Genomic DNA, 20,564 nt, shown 5'->3' with positions numbered 1-20,564 from the left:
GTTCATTCCCCTTTATCACACAAATAGTCCAAGACCACCTACACCACAGTCCCATCACCTAAAGACTAAATCATCCGTTCATGAGTGGTCATCCTATGACCACACTTTAGCATCCTTAAGATACTCGGAGACATAGGTAACACCCTTCCCAAATATCCTTTCTTTAGACCCCACCAAATCCTTCTTTGTCCCTAGCAGTGCTTGCCAACACCACCACTAGGTCTGGGCTCAAAGGCCTGACCACTAAGTTCTATTGACGTTTAAAACTTCCTCATCACACAACTATATCCTTGGTCATTGCTACATGCTCATCCCTTAAGCAATTCATTTGAAATTCCACTCCCACTCTTGACTTTTGAAGTCGGAGCCTTTAGTCAAAACATGTTACATTTATTGGACTTCCACTTTGACCATTACCATGTGGCACCCTTTCTATTCCACTTTGGGGCTTAGGGATTTGTGTCTCACACTGTCATGGTTGGCTTTTCTCCAATCTTGAATAGCTTCAAGTGTCCAAATTGCTTGTAGTCTTTCTTTGTCAAGCTTTTTTAGTATTGCTAATCTTTTCTTCACTAATGCTTCTTGGTTGACATTGTAGTGTATTACAGGAACAATATACTCTAGTAGTGTCAAGGCTTCTAAGCCATAGGAGAGCTTGAATGGTGTTGAGTTTGTTGAGACCTTATATGCGGTTTGATATGCCCATAGGGCGTCGTGGCTGCAATCATCCTAGTCTTTCTAATTTGTATTCACAATTCTTTTGAGGATGTTCTTGAGGTTCTTATTTGTAAACTCTACTTGATTATTACCTTGAGGGTAGTATAGTGTTGAAGCCTTATGCTTGATTATGAATTTTTGAGTTAGAATCTTAATTGTTTCATTGATGAAGTGTGTTCTTCGATCCGTGGGTATTTTGTGATGATTGAACTTTACTGTGTTCTTTGCTATTGCAATTTTCATTGGTTGAGCTTTGGCCCATTTTGTAATGTAGTTAGTCACTATAAGGATGTGCTTGTTTCATCTGGAACTTGTTATGAGTGGTCCAATGAAGTTGAGTCCTCATCATTGAAATGGTTCCAATGGTGTTGTTGGATGAAGCTCTTGAGTTTGTTTCTTTAACACATACTTGGTTCATTGACAAATATCACATTCTCGACAAAATTTTGCTGAGTTGTGTGAAAGTGTTGGCCACCAAAGTCTTACTTGCAAAAAATTTCTAGCTATAATTTCTTTTGTGAATTATCTTTGTAGTACTTTGTCTCGTCCTTTCTTATATAGTTTTCCTCCCATGACTGAATATGGTCTTGTCCTCAAAACAAATTTCTTATGGTGATCAGAGGAGTATTGACTTGGTATTGTTGCTGTTGTGAGATGGTAGTAAATGTCATCCATCTATGTTAGTGATGTGTGGATGTGAAGTATCTTAGAGTCAGGAAAGTCATCCATATTGTGTTTTGGTTATTCGCCAGTTATAATGCAGTTGAGGTGGTTGGCTTGTTCATGTTGTTTGTCAGGTTTATAAATTATCTCAAAGTTGTACTCTTGAAGTACTAGGAACATCAGGCAATTCTATTGGTGAGGATGGTCTTGTTGAGGAAGTGTAGAAGTGCTTTATGGTCCATCATGATTTTGACTTTAGTGCCGAGTAGGTAGTGTCAAAATTTTGTGGTGCGTAAACTATTCTATAAAGAACCAAAAGAATGACTCAAGAGACAATCCATAGGGGTTTAAATATAAAAGGAAAGGGCCCATGAACAAAAGTGTCAATTGGTTAAGGGTTTGGGATATTTGGGGTTAAGCATTCTTGAGTTTGAATAGTACTAGGCTGGGTGACCTCCCGAGAAGTCCAAACTCAGGAGATTGGTGGTGGTGTAGTTCATCTTAACTGAGTTGAGTGTTCAGCTAGCATAGTAAATTGGTCAATCTTTGAGGTCTAGTTATTATTGATAAAGTATTGCTCCAATGACATAATCAATGGTGTCAACTTGTATGGTGAAGTCTTTGTCCTAGTTTGGTTGGGTGAGTATTGGAGCTCTTGTTAACGAATTCTTGAGCATGTTGAATGCTTGTTGACAGTCTTGAGTCTAGTCATAGACGTGATTTTTCTTGAAAAGCTCGATGAGGGGTTTTGCAATCTTTGCATAATCTTTGATGAAGTCTTTGGGAAGTAAACAGTGCATTAAAAAGACCAAAAGGCATTCATAGATAAGCATAAGCGCCCCATGAACTGATGAAGGCATAAGCAACTAATTTTTCCCACCACACCTTTGATCATTTAGAGCAGTCTCACTTACAACTTCCATAAATCCTATTTTTGACTTGGGCATATAATAGCCCCATGAATGGCATCTAGGCCACTTAGTTTTTGCACTTGGTCCAAGTGCTCCACATGTCCAATCCTATGACTGACACCCCAAGGTACCACTAACATATCAGCCTGTTAAACTAAGGCCATGCCCATTCACCCTTATCATATTAGTAGTCCAAGAATACCTACATCACAATCCCATCTCTCAAAGACTAGGTCCTCTATCAATAAGTAGTCATCCCTTGACCACACCTTAGCACCTTAAAATGCCCAGAGATATGGGGAGCACTCCTTCCAAATTTCCCTTCTTCAGTTCTCACCAAATCCCCATCCACAACCGTACTCATCAACACTGCCACTGGATCAAGGCCCAAAGGCCCGGCCACTAAGTCCCACTGACCTCTAGGACTTCCTCACCATATAACCATATTCTTAGTCACTACACAAATGGACTACTCCTTTTCCTTTCCACAGTCTAGGATTTTGGGATGACATTTCGAAACACCATGACTCTACATGAGCCTCATGGGTACTCTCCCCACCTTCTGCCTTTGGGTGCCCTAGCTATGGGGCTAGAGTGAGGTTTTGATGAGCCATACAATGTATCCATGTAGGTAGTGCCACCCACACTAGATTGAAAGCATTGACCATTCGATCTCCTGGAGGAGTTCAAGTTGGCCCTTGAACACTTCACCAAGTTACCCCACTTGTCTGTCCATATTTACTATAGCCTTGAACCACATTGGCCTTTCCTATTGAAACTAGTTCTACTGGAGTCCAACCCCCACACTCTCCCTACTATACTTTTGGAACCCCCTACAGCCCCCACCCCCCCACCCCCACCCGCTTGGGGGCTGGGGGATGATCGCTTTGAGCTTTCACCCAACAATCTGTATTAGTATTCGGACTCGGACTCGAACTTGGACTTAGACTCGGACTCAGTCTTGAACTTGGACTTGGACTCGGACTAAGTCTTAGTCTCGTGACTACTTGTATTGCTTGGTTTGTTCTCGGACTTGGTCTCAGACTACTTTTGTTGCTTGGTTTGTTTTGTCGTAGCTGTTGAATATCATGTCAAGGATTTCTTCTTGAGGTTGAGTTTTCTATTATTTCTTTAGTGTTGAAGGTTGCTAGAGTTGTCTTTTACTTTCTTGATTTTTTTGTTGTTGATCTCATTCTTGCATCTTGAGTGAGTCGGGTTTGTGCTTGTTGTGCTAGAATTTTCTCAAGCTATTGTTTTCTTGAATTTGCTTTCCTGAATTTATTTTGTTGGATTTGTTGTTGTTGTCTTTTTTTTGTTGTGTTTTTCTCGAAGAAATGTTATGTAGCTATAGAATTGTGTGGTGTAGACTAACACGATCTTCTGTGTTGGTATTTGTGTTGCTATGTCGTACTCAACTCAGTAAAGTTGATCAATCATCAATAAGGTTGTTATTCACCAACTTTGGGATCAAACAAGGGTGCATACTATGGCTACTCTTTTTACAAGTCCTTGTTGTGTTAAGTTGTTGTAAAGTAATTGTGACTTACCTCTAATTATATTGTATAATATCTTGCATATAGTCACTTTGAGCGTCTGCATTCTCTAGATAATAGTAATATTTGAAAAATCTAAGCTAAGTAGTAGTTGTATTCTAAGTGTTGTTGTCCTCAAGATTTTTGTTGAAATAGGTTTCCAGATTCTTGATTCTTGTATTCTTTTATCTTCAATCGTAGTCTATGTGTCGAGATATAGATTCTAGCAGATTTCTTTAGCTAATAGTTACAGCATCCAGCATTCTTTTGCCCAAGTTCCTCTTTGTATTACTTTGTCTTGTAATTTGTGTATAGCTGTGCCAGTGGGTGTAAAAGATTTGTTGAAGAATTGTCATATGATGATTTCTTTGATTTGTTGTAATGGAAAGGTTAGAAGTTAGATTCATTGTACTTCGTATTGAAGGTGGTGTTGTTTTTCTTCTCTTTGGCAAATGTCTTTATTATCTAGATAGATGTTGGAGATCTAGGAAAGTTCAAAGATGAGTATCCATGTATATAGAGTTTGGTTTTATCTTGGTTTTCTATTAACTTCCTGTAGTGGATGATGATTCTAGAGTGGACTGATGTGTATGTTTCTTGATTCTATTGAATGTAGACTTTGTTGAATATTCTTTCAAGGCCACCTCTTGGTTGGCAGTGAACAACAAGTTACTAGTGGTGGGGTAGCAGTTCCAAGAGGATGCATGCCAGTGGTGCGAGTGTGGTGAACAAGAGATAGTGCAGCATATTCTATGAGAATGTAATATGGTGAGATAGGTATAGTGATAGATCCTCAAGGTGACACAAGAATTAGGAGATGTTTTGGAGTTTGAGGCTTGGAGTGGGGATGTTCTCCACTGGTTTGAAGGAGCACAAGGTCTAGCCACTAGTCTAGCATAGAGACATATTCAGTCTCAAGATCATCATGGATAGAGCATGTGATACAGTGGGATAAGATAGGGGCTGAAGTTGGCATGTTGATATGGGAGGTGATGGGCCATAAGTGCTAGTTTATCTGAAGAGCTACAGGTGTGCAAGCCCTTTGGGAGGCACAGAATCACTGTCATTTGGTGGTGGCATTGTGATGGAGACTCACTCTTGCAGTGGTGTATCTTCATTATGCCATCCTAAAAGAGCAAGTGAAACCAAGTCAATTAGAGGAGTGGAGGACCAAGTGGCTCTTGTGTTTTAGTGAGATTTGCTGGCAATGGCACCCCACAAACTCTATTTTACATTTGGCTCAAGGGGGAGACTTGGACATCGACACATCAATTATTTTATGCTCATTTCTAAAGTGCTTCTTTAGGAGTTCCATACTAGCTATCGACTCTTTGAGTTCGAGCTTTTAGTCTAGACATCTTATGCTTGTTGGACTTCCACCATGGCTACTGCCACATGGCACACCTTCAGCTCCAATTTTTCTTACTTTTGTCTTACACCAAAGCACATGGCTTCAATTTGTCTTACTTTTGACTTACACCAAAGCACATAGCTTCTATAAACAATTTACCTACTTCAGTGTTTGCATAGGTACCATGGGTGTCTTTCCCATTTGGTCACCTTGACCAAGTCACACCAACAGTTCAAATCAACGCTTTGAACTAGGAAATTTATTCTTTAACTTAATAAAGAATTTATCTTTATTTAGCCATAGGATCACTTAGTGATCTAATATTGACATGTTAACATGTCTACTAAAAGGTACTAGGTCTCCCAGACTTTTAAGTTGTTGACCATGACCTGGGGACATCCCCATACTTGGTGGTGTGCCCAAGCTAACCCTTCTAACCAAGGTTCCATAATAATATGGCACCAAAATTGCTAATAACAACACCTTTGAGCACCCACTTGATTCTACACTCTTAATTTGCATAACCACCTTTAATTATGCCCTTCGATTACTATGCTTTAATTCTATCTCTTTACAACTTGTTATTGGCCTTATACATTCACTTCAGATATTCTCCTTCATACCAAGAGGCTAGCTTTGCACTTTTTATCTGTGAGACACAAAATCCCTAAGCCCTAAAGAGAAGCTGAAAGGGTGCCACGTGGTAGTGGCTGAGGCGGAAGCCAAATGAGCGTAACATAGTTGGATTAAAAACTCAACCTTGAAAAGTCGAGAGTAGGAGTGGACCTCCCAACGAATTGCTCAACAAACAAGCATGAAGCAAGTAGTAAATGAGTCTCTAGAAAAGGGACACAAGAGGACCAACACATGATACGTACAAGTGTCAAGATGGACCCGAGACAGACCCAAGAAGGAGTTTGAGATGGACTCGAGATGGAGTCCAAGATGAAGTCTGAGATGGAGTTCGAGATTGACCTGTGATGGAGTCCGAGATGGACCCGAGATGGAGTTCGAGATGGACCCCAGATGGACCCAAGATGGAGTCCGAGATGGAGTTCAAGATGGAGTCTAAGATGGACCCAAGATGGAGTCTGAGGTGGACCCAAGATGGAGTCCGAAATAGAGTCCAAGATGGATCCGAGATGGAGTTTGAGATGGACCCGAGATGGAGTCTGAGATGGACCCAAGAAGGAGTCTGAGATGGACTCGAGATGGAGTTTGAGATGGACTCGAGAAGGAGTCTGAGATGGACCTGAGATGGAGTCTGAGATGGAGTTTGAGATGGAGTCCGAGATGGACCTGAGATGGAGTCTGAGATGGAGTCCAAGATGGAACCGAGTCCAAGACTGAGACCAAGTCCGAGCGGGGTAGCTTGGTGTGAAGTGTTCAAGAGCCGACTCTAGTTCCCTCGGGAGATCGAATAGTCGATGCTCCCAGTCCAAGCATGGTAGCACTACCTACTTAGATACCTAGTGTGGCTCAACAAAACCTCGCTCTAGCCCCATGGCTAGAGCACCCAAAGGTAGAAGGTGGGAAGAGTACCCATGAGGTTTGTGTAGGGCCATAGTGTTCAGAAATGTTGTCCCAAAGTCTCAAACTGTGGAAAGGAAGAGGAACAGTCCTCTAGTGTAGTGACTAAGGATACAGTCACATGGTGAGGAAGTCCTAGAGGATAATGGGACTTAGTGGTTGGGCTTGTGAGCCTTGACCCAGTGGCAGTATTGGCGAATACGGCTATGGATAGAAAACAGACTTGGTAGGGACTGTAAAAAGGATATTGGGGAAGGCTATTCCCCGTGTTTGTGGGCATCCTAAGGATGCTAAAGAGTGGATCTAGGGTGATCACTCATGGACGAATGGCCCAGTCTTTGAGAGATGGGACTGTGATGCAGGTGGTGTTAAACCACCAATATAACAAAGGTGAATGGGCATGGCTTTAGCGTAATGGGCTGATATGTCAATGGTACCTTTGAGTGTCGATCATGGGATTTAACACATGGAACACTTGGACCAAGTGCAAAAGTTGAGTGGCGTGGATACCATTCTCGGGGCTAACAAGCCTCAAGTCCAAAATAAGATTTATAGAGGTTGTGAGTGAGACTCCTCCAAGTGCTTAGAGGTGTGGTTAAGTGAATAAAGTAGAATGGAAAATTTAGTCACTTACACTACTATGACTTAGTAAATATTCTTAAGGATGACTATACTCTATTTCTTAGGGAGTGGTTCCTCAATACACTGGGATTAACATTACTACTATATACCCATTGACAAGCCTCTGTATACTTGTCACTAGCCTGATTAAAATCCTTTTAGCTTTGTCTTTGCAATTTTGGATATTAGATAGCATTTCCTATCCATTATTTTTTGCCCTCCAAAGACACATGACTATGCTATAGACTACTATAAGGGATTTAGTCCCGTGGGCCTTACTTAATACCCTTATAATACCAAACACAACCTTCTAAGTGTTTTAGAGTGTTTAGGTGTCCCAAGATAAACTTCTTTGATAATGAGCATTTCCTTTTACAACATTGACTTACTAGATTGCAATATAAATAATTTATCCCCCAAGCGATATATGTAACCTCCTTACCCTAATAAGAAATCTTGAGATGTTAGCTTCCACCAATCTAATTAATTATACCACACATTTTGCTTAGTTACCTCATAATTATCAAATCCTACAATTCATTGCTAGTGTTTCAACACCTCCATCAATATTTGGATCAACACACTTGAATTGCATATATTACAGCTTAAGCTATGCCAATCCTGTTTTCATTACAATTCTTTTAGCAAGGGGTTCTCATGAACCAACCAACTTGAACTCAAAGAATCACCCTTAAAACATTTTGTGTTTCCACACTATTGGTTTTATAAGCCTACCTTCATGACACTTCCCATTTGTGTCTAAGTTTTGGTAAGACAATAGTAGTCATTTCTTATGCCAACTATTGGTTAGCAATGCAACACAATGTTCACACACAACTCCTTGCCAAAGTTCCTTTCTTCCATGAACACCTTTCCATAACTTTAGTATGGCATATCCTGGCATCAATGAAATACTCATTATTCTCATACTTAGATCTCATGATCCTCTAAATCCTTCTTAGGATACAATACACCTAGGACATAAATACAAAAAGTGGTATTCAAGTATGGTGGCACCTCTAAAATATTTTTGAGGCTAAAACCTTATGTGTCGTCGGATTAACAAAGTTTAAAAGCTAGATGACTTAGTGGAGTCAAAGAATGGTCCTAAAAAATTAGCAAAAACATGTTTGGACTAATTCATAAGGACCATCTTTTGCAAATGTTACTCTGACACTTGATCATTCTTTGTTCCATGTAAGCTATTTTTGCCCTTTAGAACTATCCTTCCATATAATAAGAACACCAATTCATCCTTTAAGTACACCCCCAACACTTGTTAGGGCATGGCCAATTAGAAAATGTGAGAGTGAGAGGGAATATTCTGATTCTGGGAAAACCCTTGCCCCATAAGGGCAAAGGAGGGGCATTTGTGAAGAGCATTGGAGCATTTCTTGTGTTTGAGTGAGCATTTAAGGAGGCACCTCTCCTTCCCCTAACAAATGGGGAACCCAACGTGAATGTGTATTTCTTTATATGGCACAATTTCTCTTTTTTCATTTCAGTCGCAGCTTTGAGGAGCAATTTCTTGTTTGTCATGCAGCAGTTTTTCTTGATCTTGGGCGCATTGAATAGGTCTTGAAATCCTATTTCCAGCAAGGTATGGCACTCATCAAGTTGTGCAATATTTGAGGAGATATAATGTTTGTTGGCTTAGTTTAGTGAACATTTTGAGGTTTTCACTTTCTCGCCTAGATTCTCAGCTCAATTTCTCAAAGTAGTGCCTTTGGGTTTGTAAATTTAGCCTAGATCTACAAGTAGTGGTGATTCTTGGGGCTAGATTTAGGCAAATTTATGGTATGTAAAAGGATTTTCTTCTCCAACTAGATAGGGGCATCTTTGTAGTAGGAATTTATACTTCTCCAAGCCTTGTTTTGGATTCCATTTGTTTTTGGAAGTGCTTTTGGTCCTAGGCTTTCTGAGAATACTAATGGTGCCTTGGTATCAATCTAGATTGGTGACATGTAGATGTTTTTCCATAATATTGGTGTTCTATGCTATGTTTTATTGGATCTCTCGGGATATTAAGGTGTTTTCTTCCCAAATTTTTGAAATAGAGGGTAGATAGGGCCGAGCTCTTTCTAACTTACTTACAGGGAAAATGTTGAAAGATCAAGACTAGGGTACTTGTTTTTCTCTTTCGGGCTAAACTTTGGTGAGGGTTTCTTAAGAAAGAAGCAATCTTCAGGAGAGTAGATGGCGTTGGAGTAGTTTATCTAAACCTTACCAATATATTTGGTTTTTTTGCTCAAGAGGGTTGAGGCTTCTATCTTCTCTCTCTATATCCCTATAGGTAGGGGTATATCACACTTTTGTAAGCTAGGTGACACCCAAAGCAACAAAGGTGGCTAACTCCATTAGTCATTTATTTGTCGGTGACAGCCAGAAGGTGTCTGAGTTGGTAGCGCATCTGTGTTAGACAAAGAGGGTACCTTAACTCATTTAAATTGGTGCATTTCTCACATAGTGTGATCACCGTCAACTTTTTCTAGAGTTGTTTCCTTGCTGTTGGGATAGTTGAGGTTAAACGTCCTTGGGTTTGAATAGTATTGGGTTGGGTGACTTCCCGGAAAGTCCAAAATCCAAGAGCTTATACTCACTAGGGTGTAGGGAAAGTTTGGAATATGAGAACACTCATTTTTCAATGGTCATGGACTCTCAGTAAGGAGGCTGGCTTGGGCACACTACCAAATGGGGGGATGCCCTGGAGTTGTGATGCATAGTTAGGTTGCTTAGTGTGAAAGGTTGATATATTTAACTTGAACACTTTGGTGTAAGTGACACCAAAGATGTGGTGAATGAGATGGTGACACCTAATCTTAGTTGTTATAAACCTTTTGGTTAGAAAGGCTAGGTTAGGCACACTACCAAGTGTGGGGGATGGCCCCAAAGTCATGGTCAACAATTTAGAGGTTCAATGAACCTAGTGCCTATTGATAAACCTATTAAGCTATCTATATAGGATCATTAGGTGATTCCATGGCTGATAATCAAGAACAAGCTCTTTGGTGGGTTAAAGAACAGTGTTCCTATTTCAAATTAGTGATTTGAATAAATAATATTAGTCCAGATGACCAAGTGGGAAGGACACGTAAGGGAAATGAGTTATAAAATACAATAGTATTATGAGTCCAAGAAAAGCAATCATACTCCCTTATTTAAACGTGCTATTGGCATATGGCATCCGGCGTCTTTTATTCCATTTTTAGAATATTATTTCTGAATATACTTATAATCTAACGGTTGAAATTCAAAAACTTGAAATAAATGGCATAGATCAAGTGCCAAAGGGGTGGCAACGCTTCAATGTGATTTTAATGACGTTCCAAATCAAGTGAAATTTTTTAGGGCGATCGGGCAGATTGGGGCAAACATGGGGCGAGAGGAGCATCGCTGCAAAAAGAGCATGCTGCCATCCTCGAGGACCGGGCCTTCATCCAGAACGAGGCCAAGGAGAAAATGGGAGGAGTAAACAGGTGGCGTTCCTGTGTCACAGACATCGAGTCCCACGAGTGACTCTGGTTTCGGCTGGATGTGTTTGTGTCGAATCAAGAGCAGGTGATGGAGCGGCCACTGCTCAATCTCATGATGAAGTACGCCTACACCACGACTTGGCTGCGGGACTCTCCTGCCATGCTATAAGTTGGTACATGGAAGGTAAACTTCACTGGATTCCACTTCAGCCTCCATTGTTTGTTCTTGTAGATGGGGAAGATCTCCAAGAATTGGCTGCAATGTCTTCAAATTCCAGTGCCTTGGATTGAGTTGGCCATTGCGTACTATTCTGCTGTCAAAAGGATCATCCTATAGAGGCGAGAACTGGCTGGTTCACAAATTTTGTGATTTACAATTGTTTTACAGTTTTGGAGCCAATTGAAATATCCAGTGTTTTTAATGAGAGCTGATGCATCCCCAAACGGAGATTGTAAGGTGTTGCTGTTTTCCTGGATGGAAACTCTTCCGTCGTAGCATCCAGTTGGGACTTGGTAATACTTTTCTCTCCATCTTAGAACTTGATAAAAGATGCTAAACTTACCATGACGGTTGAATCTCTGGCAGCTATGGCAAGAGTGTCAGCGCAGGAGACAACACCAGGACAAAAATGAAGCTCTTGGCGGACATGAGGCTTGGAAGGGACAACTTTTACACTTTACTTCCATCAGTCGAGAAGAACCGATCCATCACAGTCCTGAAGAACAGCAAAGTTAGAAGACAAGAATTTAAATCTTGCAAAGCTACTCCTGTCGATGAAACAGTTGTGGAAGTGCAAGCAAAGAACTCCTGCTGGTATCGTCCTGTCCCAATCGGTGTGCTTGCTCACAGTGTCCCTGATGATTCTCTTGGCTTGAGGACAGGATCTCGAGTAACTGTGGTAGCCATTCTTGTATCCTCCACTCTCATCATGATCCAAAACACTAGCTCAGAGACAGCAGAAGCAAAACCAAAATGTTCCCTCTCCAACTTCCCATCCTCAGGTATTGCAGCTTGGCATGTCTTCTTCCTCCTCGAATTTTCTTGGCAGTAATCGATGATCTGAAGATGAGAGTCGTTCCGTGATGAAGTGGGTCACTGATACAAGGCTCTTATAGTCCAGGTTAAGCCGTCACAAACCGTGTCTGCTGCCTCTAATGAGTGTTTCCATGCTTAAGAAATCCTTTGACATCATCCAAATCCAGGGAAGCTAGCGCTCATAGTTTGACAAAGTTGAACCTCTGCACAAGAAATAGGAAAATTCAGCCAACTAAAGAAAGGTTCTGAAAGGACATATGTCTGTAGGCCGCATTTTCTATTCCATTTCCAAGCTTTCACTTTGTTCTGTTTCTTAAGATTTTTGCTTTTTCTTCTTCTTCACGATGTTCTGCCCTTCTTTTTCTTCTTGTTTTCCTTCTTTTGGTATATGACGCTCAATGGTCAATGCTAAAAGTATAATGGGTAACGAGATATGGGTCCGACGAGCTTGCCAAGCTTCAAATCTTCATTGTCGTCCATTACTTCTTTGCTGGCTATAGGTGAATATTTATTATTAGTGCTATTATTACTTTATCTGGTGTTTGTAGGAGGACTGCCTTGGATCCCAACAGCACAGTTTCTTGCCACAACAGAGGCCATGAGTTTTCAAATCTGTAAGAGTTTAAAAAATTCTGTAATTATAAAAGAAAAAAGTACTATACTGAACTCTACCTTGATCTTAGTGAATCAAAATAGCTTTTTTTCCTGGCTATGGAATGGGCACTTATTTTTGTTCTCTACCTACCCGCTTTATTCCTATCGTGCAGTACTATTATAGCAAAGACTCCAGCTCTGCTGGAATATAAATTGATACCAGAGCATTGATGAGCATCCTGCAGCTCAGCCAGAACTTTTTTTTTTGTCAAGGATATTTCACCTTATGATATGTTTGACTTTGCAGGTTGAGCTTGATTCCGAAGGAGCACATATGCTGTTGCTTTTCACGACACTATGATCGAGCTTGAGGTCGCAATAGAAGGTGGAAAGGACAGCTTGTCAATGGCTGCTTAAGCAGGTGGTGAAACTGTCAAGGCACCTGGGAATCTCGTCATTAGTACACCAAACAGTTCTCTTTTCTCGTGAGCTTACATTCTTCCTTTTTTCTTCCAAAAGGTACTCCGACACTAGAGCATACAGTCAATCCAAGCTCGCAAACATCTTCCACGCCAAAGAACTGGCAATGAGATTCAAGGTATTCGTCTAATGCTTTGTAATCTCTCCCACCTTTCTCTTTCGTCAATGCTTTCTCTTTCGCTGATTAAGCCGAAGGAGTTGACATGTTCATCCAGGGTTTATAATGACACCTTTGATGCGGTACACATTCTACATAATGAGTTTGTCTCTTTGCCTTGTCATTGTTTTTGGTTACTTATGGAACTTTGATCTTCATGCAGGGGTTCTCAAGTTCTTCTCCAGCTTCCTTTGAAAAAATGTGCCATAGGTAAGAAGAATTCTCCCAATAATCTGGAAGTTTTTTGTGACTAATATGTGATCGATCTCTCAGGGCGCTGCTACAACGTGATACGTGGCTTTACATCCAAGCCTCAAGGACGTCACTGGGCAATACTTCGTGGATTCCAACAAATCCAACTGTAGCGCTTATGGCAGAGATCCCGAGCTCGCTCACAAGCTATGGACCTTCTCCCAGGAGTTTATAGACAAGCATTCTCCATCCTAAAGGTAAAAGGTTGATGGTGCTAGAGAGTGAGCGAGCATATTCTCTTTGGACGGTAGTATACAATTCTTTTTTTTTATGAACATTTAATTTATTTTAAATCATGGCAGCAATCTTGTAAATGTGTTTAGGTTTTTGTACTTTTTTATAAAGGCAATAGAAGAATTCAATTTCGAATTTAGTGATGATTAAAATATGATCTTATCTTCCCAAACATTTGTATTATTATCTAATTGCATTATTTTCCATTTCTCTGGAGATGAATAGTTGCAAAATTAAGATAAATTTAACCTTGCATACAATCAAAAATTTTAACATTGGAAAATTAAAAAAGAAGATCTATTTATCTTGGGTATGATATATCTCCCTGAAAATATTTCAGCATACTCATTGTTCTATATAACAAAACCTTTACAGAACAAAGAGTATTTTATTGATTCAATACTATATTATTAAAATTAAACATAATTTTGTTGTGCAAAGATGGTATATAGTAGATACAATAGAAAATACAGTACAAGACTAGAATAGAAGACTTCACTCAACAAAGAGAATTTTAAATGTGATATAATGTTATGAGTTATATTTGTTATGTTATGATGTGTGTAAGTGATAGAGTGAATTGTAGAAGGGATTTTTAATATAAAGATTATATTATGTTTAACTATGTATGTTATCATTATGATATTTTCCTTATGTTTTGATAGGGATTGAGATAATACAAATGCAGAAGAAATCTAGAGCAAGATCAAAAGACTTATGTAAACCATATATTTTAACTATAGAAATAAATCATTTCGTCAATATTGAGACTAGATAAAACTCATGTAAAGCTGCTGGTAGATTTAAGTAAGATTATGAGCAAGACTGATTAAAAATATAAAAGACTTTGCTAATTTTTTAGATATTATTAAGATATGGATTTGATATTTGTATATGTATGAGACATCTTATACCATATTAAATGCCATGTCATATAATAGACATGAATGCATAGATTTATCATGAAGCATTATTGCATGTTTGTCTTAATACAAACATTTTATAATGCAATTATTATCTTTGGATGAAGATAAAAGAGAATATTAGTTTAAGAAGATCTATAAGGTTTCTCTTATGTAAAATTTTCTTGAAATAGTTTTTCTATCTTTGATGGTAAAACAGTGCTTTGATATTTTATTTTATGTTTCCTTATCTTTCATGATTTGTCATTGTAAGTATTATTTCTACAACAGCACAGAGGAGCCCAAAAGGTTGTTTATCTATCATATAAGAACATAAACCTCTTAGTATATAAGGAGAAAGGTAAACAAGAAATACAACCTTAGGTCCTTTATACATGCACAACTAAAGCAAAAACTTTGACACAATTAACAGCAAAATGAAAATTAAAAACACTTGATGCTACATACTTATATTTAATTGACTCCACACTACAGTCTTAAAATGACTTAAAACTGCTCTATGAAATATATAAAATGTATAGACAAACTAATAATTGTCTATCATTGAAATAAACTACTCATTGCTATCTCTTATGGCATGACATCCAGATGATAAATATTCCAAACCATCTTCAGTTCCACCAACTAATAAATCATAATGATATAACAAATGCACGATACAATGAATATAGATGGTAGTAAATTCTTGACAAATTAACCTTGTATGCATTTAAAATAGTAAATTCGCCAACCAAGATACATTCCCAGCAGAGCTGGGATCCTTGCTATGGCAAGAGAGCACGGGTCTTAGGAGAGTGATGGTTATAAGCTTTCATTCATGAGGGTGTAAATTTACAAAAGAAGTATGGTGGATTATATGCAACAAAAAAGAATAATTTGAAAGATGATATATAGAAAATTAAATATAAAGGGAAAGGATTTTTAAATAAAAGTGCACATTTTATTCCAATTGGTTAAGGGTATTAGGATACTCAGGGGGTTTAATATCTTAGGGTTAGAGTAGGATGACCTCCCAAAATGTTGAAATTCCAGAGTTTTCTCAAATAAAACAAAACGTGGTAGCAAGCTAGATAGATTTATTTATGTATGTTTTAAAATGTTAAACCAGACATATAATAGAAATTCTATTTTTATTTAGTAAAGTATGAATGTTAGAGGCATCATTATAGTTCACATAAAAAGAATTTAACTCAGTATGCAATTAAAATTATAATTTCTCTAAACTAATCTATTATTTTTTGGTAGTCTATGATTCTTTGGTTTTGTGAAAATTTAATTGCTTTTAAAGCATAACAGAAATCCTGTAGATGTATTTAGGGTTGTGCATTTTTAAATAAAGACAATAAAAACATCAAATTCAAATTTAATGACGATAAAAAATGATTTTACTTCCCCAACATGCATTATTATTTATTTACATTATTGTACATTTCTTTGGAGATGAATACTAGAAAATTTTAGATAAATTTAACTTTATATATAATAAAATTTTCTAATATTGTAAAATTAGAAAAGAAGAATTAATTATCTTGGGTATGTTATATCTCCCAGTGGAGCTGGGGTCTCTGCTAAGATTATGGATTCTGTTATAACTACTGAACTCTGTAATACACTATTATATGATATTTACATAATGTAAGATGGATGTTATAGAAAATGCTAATCTTGAAGACTGAAATACTTAGTCTGAGAGTTCTAAGACCACATATATAGATTAATATGTATAATCTAGCAGTGATAATGTTATTATACTCTATTAATTATAGTACCATAAAAAAATATAACAATATTATTATTTAAGTGCTAGATCTATGTTTATAAAATATATTAATATGTCTTATAATCTATGTTTGTTGATAATCATGTTCTCCTTTAGATAGTTGCTGTGTTTAATAATTTAATTTTAATTTTATGATTGAACTGAAATTTTCTAGATCTTAATAATCTTATAATTTTCTATAATATGTGGTCTGAGAGTTCTAAACAATTTTCTGGCTCTTCCTCATTTTTTTTCTCTCTTTTGTGTTTGGTAGTATGCTCATCAAACGCATGTGTAGCACTGGTGCAACAAAAAAGAGGACACCATCTGCAAGATTTGTCAGCAGGTACATCATCTGTTGTCATGTTTGCTGATTTGCTGATTAAGAATGTTTTCTTTACTTATTATATGTTATCTCTCAATTCCATTCTCACTTGGAGGACTTGGGTAGTTACTATTTGATCACTTTCAAATGACTGCCTAGATTAAAACACATGGTAAAAGGGTTGAAATGCTTTTATTCATTTTTTGTGACGGTTTTGCCCCATAAAGAGGCACTTGTACAGGAGGAGCTCATTGTTTGTGGATGCAAGGCCACCTGTGTCTTGCTGAAACCAGGAGCAAAGTTGACTAAAGAGCTCGAGTGATGTCTTCCTTCAAAGGCATCCCAATGGTATGGAGTTGTATGGCATTGAGTCATGTAGAGCTGTGCATGGCCAGAATGCCAGTCTTTTGCATTTAAACAATTGATATCAAGAGAAAGAAATTATATCTTATAACAATTGATATAATATCATTTGAACTTGTATATAATCAAAATTTTTAACATTGTAAAATTAGAAAAGAAGATCTTGGGTATGCTATATCTCCCAGCGGAGCTGGGGTCTTTGCTAGTCAAACTCTTTATTTAAAGTTGCTATTTTGGCATCGGCGTCACATATTCCATTTTTAGAATATTCAATTTTACTTATGGTAGATACTATTAATCCGACTATCCAAATCTGTGAAGATTGATATAGACGGCCAAGATGGCAATATGGGAGGCACTGTTTCAATTCTAGATTTGCAACCGCTCCATCGACTGGGAGGGAATGCTTTGCTTATGTATGCTTTGCAGATTGGATTACGAGGGGATTCACGTTGTCATCGGTTCTTCACTCTTCTGGTGGGATTGCGCAGGGACGTACACCTGGAGCAAGCCTGTGATGAAAGGAACGCACCCTTCTCCTCGAGACAGCCACAGCTCAACGGCCGTCAAGTCTAAGCTCTATGTGTTTGGTGGTACCGATGGAACCAGCCCGCTCAACGATCTCTTTGTTTTGGATACTGGTAAGCTCCGAGTTCTATCGATTGTTTTTTTCTTGTTCTTATCACCTGATGCAGCTACCAACACCTGGGGGAAACCTGACGTTTTTGGTGATGTTCCTGCTCCGAGAGAAGGACATAGCGCGTCTCTCATCGGTGACAACCTGTTTGTGTTTGGGGGATGTGGGAAATCCAGCGATCCCTCAGAGGAGTAGTACTACAATGACCTCCATGTTTTGAACACGAGTAATATCCTGTTATCTTTCCTTGTTTTCTTCTAAACTTTTTTTTTCCTGTAGATACTTTTGTCTGGAAGAAGATTTCTACCACTGGAGTCTCGCCTATTCCTCAGGATAGCCATACCTGCTCTTTTTATAAGAACTGTTTCGTTGTCATGGGTGGCGAGGATGCTGGTAATGCCTATCTAAACGACGTTTATATTCTGGACACAGGTACATACATTGTGCTGGTTTTAAACTCGCGAATTCATTTGCGTTTCCAAGTTTGTGATCTCACCAGTGTGGGAAAGGCTGGGTAATGCTTTGCATGTTCGTGTTTTTTCCAGCCATGCTGTTCGTGGTTCCAGCGGAAGTTCTCGAAGGCCAAGTTAATCTTTTGAGAGTCGAACTAGGAGAAGTTCAACTCGCAAAGCTCTTGGCAGGAAAGAGGTGGATCAGACGCCATGGTAAACACGTAAACCTCCTATTTTCTTTCATTTTCTTTCATTTTTTTCTTCAGGGATTCCATCTCTTGTTGCCAAGCCACTGGGGTGTAGGAAATTAAAATGCCTGATTAGTCCAGTATAGAATCGTAGCTGAGCGCTTTGGAGTACCTACAGTGTTCGTCAGGAAAAGCGGAACAAGGCTTCATGAATTTACGGGACAGCAACGCTGCTTCTCAATCTTCCTCGCATTCGTTATTATTCTTCTCAGAACTTGGTAGCCACAATTTTCACTAAATTCTAAAACAAGTACTGACTAAAGTCACACAGATACCCAAGTTCATTCAAAAATCTGGACCGCATAAGGTGCTGGTATAGTAACATAAACAAAATCCTACGATGCTAATCAAAATCTCTCTCTTTTGCACTTCTTTTTAGGTGAAAGTTATTCTTTTTTCTGACACAGGAGAGCATGCACTTCCATTTGTAAGAGAAGCGGCCAAGAAGTACTCCGAGTTGACGTCTTTCGGATGTGTTTTGTGGAGGCAAGAGGGAGGCTCGATTTGGAAAAGCCGGTAGTTTTAGTGATAATCACGTGAATTGATTCATGCTTTTGCGTGTGAAGCAGGCTTGGATTAGAGTTGGCACCGGCAGTAGTTTTCATCAAAGACCCAGGTGTCCAGCCCATAATTGTTTATGGTAAGAATCTTCTTTTCGGCAGCTTTGAGATGATTTCTTTCCCTTTGCAGGTAAATTGACCCGTGACTCCTTCATGGAAACTGTGGAAGAATATATGGTAAGTACTACGTAGGCTCTTCCTCCTTTTGCTATCTTTTGAATTGCAATTTGATGTGCCTGCTTTTATTTCTTCCTCAGCTGCAAAGCATCACGGTTCCAAACTTGGATGTGATCCCGCAGACTTCTCCGCAGCTGGAAAAGATGTAGAAACATGGTACTGCAATGTGGTTGCTGGAAGGCCTGGTTTTCAGCTTGATCAACTCCGCAGTGTAAGATTTTTCTTTCCTATTGTTTCTAGCTGACGAGTTTCTCATATTAGACGATGAGGATCGTGCAAGATGAGCTCGTAAGTGAAGACATTGATAGCCACAATTTTGCTGCTGCCACTGCATACAAAGACAAGCGTTTGAGCCTATCATGGCTTGACAACAAAATGCAAAAGGTGGATACTTATATAGCTCTCTGGTTAATTAATCCTCGTTTTTGTGCAGAAATTTTGCTATTACTGCCTCGGTTCTGAACCCGTCCATGAGACTTGTGGGTGGAGGCAGTACCAAGAGCAAGACGTGGCAAGGATTTTGATGATACATTTTAGAAGAGATCCAAACTGTCAAAAGCCGGTGGTGAAGAGAATCAATACCTGGTGGCATTTGGATGATGAGGAGCAAGATTTAGCCTTGATGCTTATTGCTCCATACAGTGGTGCAAATGAAATCTCGGAGGTTGGTTGGTTTCACTTAGACTTCTTTCTCTTTTCTTCTCTCTTTTTTGCTATAAGAAAGAGTATTTTTGCAGGTTTTATCGTGGATTTCTAATAGTGTTCACACAAATGAAATTCCATTCTTTGTAAGTGTTGTGGTGTTTCGAAAGTTTGGAGAACTCTTGACTGTGGGATTTTGTTAGAATACTAAGTCGGTGACTGCGTTAATACCCAATGAGCAAGAAGTCTCGATGCTCTCTTCAACACAGAATGCTGTGAGTGGAATGAGGAAATTTATAAATAAAAGTTTGTCTAGAAATCACAGATTGCATGTTATTAGCTTCTATGCACTGTTTAGCAGAACAAAAAGGTAACACTACATTTAATAAAGTATGCATGACTGTAATCTTGTAAGTTTGTTGATGTTTCTTGTAAGAAAATTATAAATTGAGCTAAAGGACAAAAGAAAATGTAATTCAAAATAAATATATTACATAAACAATAAAAAATAAAAAACATATATTCTAGAAGGAACTAAATTTTCTTTTCAAGATAAGAGCTTCAAGTAGACTTGTTACATAGTTAGAGAATTTTTTCTGAGAGTTCATATCAACTTTCTTTCTAAGCATTATTGGTTGTACAAACTTTTGGTTCCATACTAGAGTGAATGGCTGGTTGGATACCTCATGGGTTGAGAGGGAACAAGGCCCCATAGTAGCCATCCATTATGCTCGGGAGGTTGCAAGTGGACGACACTCCTGGAATCTAACAAAAAAGAACAAGACATTACTAGCAATCACAACTTGAACAGATGTGTAGGAAGCTGGTATATCTGTCGCATGTAGCCATAAAGATTCGAAAACTCCAACAACTTTCACTTGGAGCACTTGAAAAGAATGTGGTAGACAGCATCAAACCTGTACAATG

General features: G+C 38.6%; 1 long non-coding RNA gene across 1 annotated transcript; it reads left to right on the top strand.

Annotated features, from left to right (window-relative positions):
* The first annotated feature begins 11,189 nt into the window (after positions 1-11,189).
* LOC112343755 lies at positions 11,190-11,990 on the top strand. The gene is made up of 2 exons (XR_002991394.1): positions 11,190-11,311; positions 11,385-11,990. It is a non-coding gene; the product is annotated as an uncharacterized LOC112343755 (long non-coding RNA).
* The last annotated feature ends 8,574 nt before the right edge of the window (positions 11,991-20,564 follow it).

This window comes from Selaginella moellendorffii, unplaced genomic scaffold (assembly GCF_000143415.4).
Source record: "Selaginella moellendorffii unplaced genomic scaffold, v1.0 SELMOscaffold_193, whole genome shotgun sequence".
NCBI lineage: Eukaryota > Viridiplantae > Streptophyta > Lycopodiopsida > Selaginellales > Selaginellaceae > Selaginella > Selaginella moellendorffii.
This window is presented reverse-complemented; position numbering and strand designations above follow the sequence as displayed.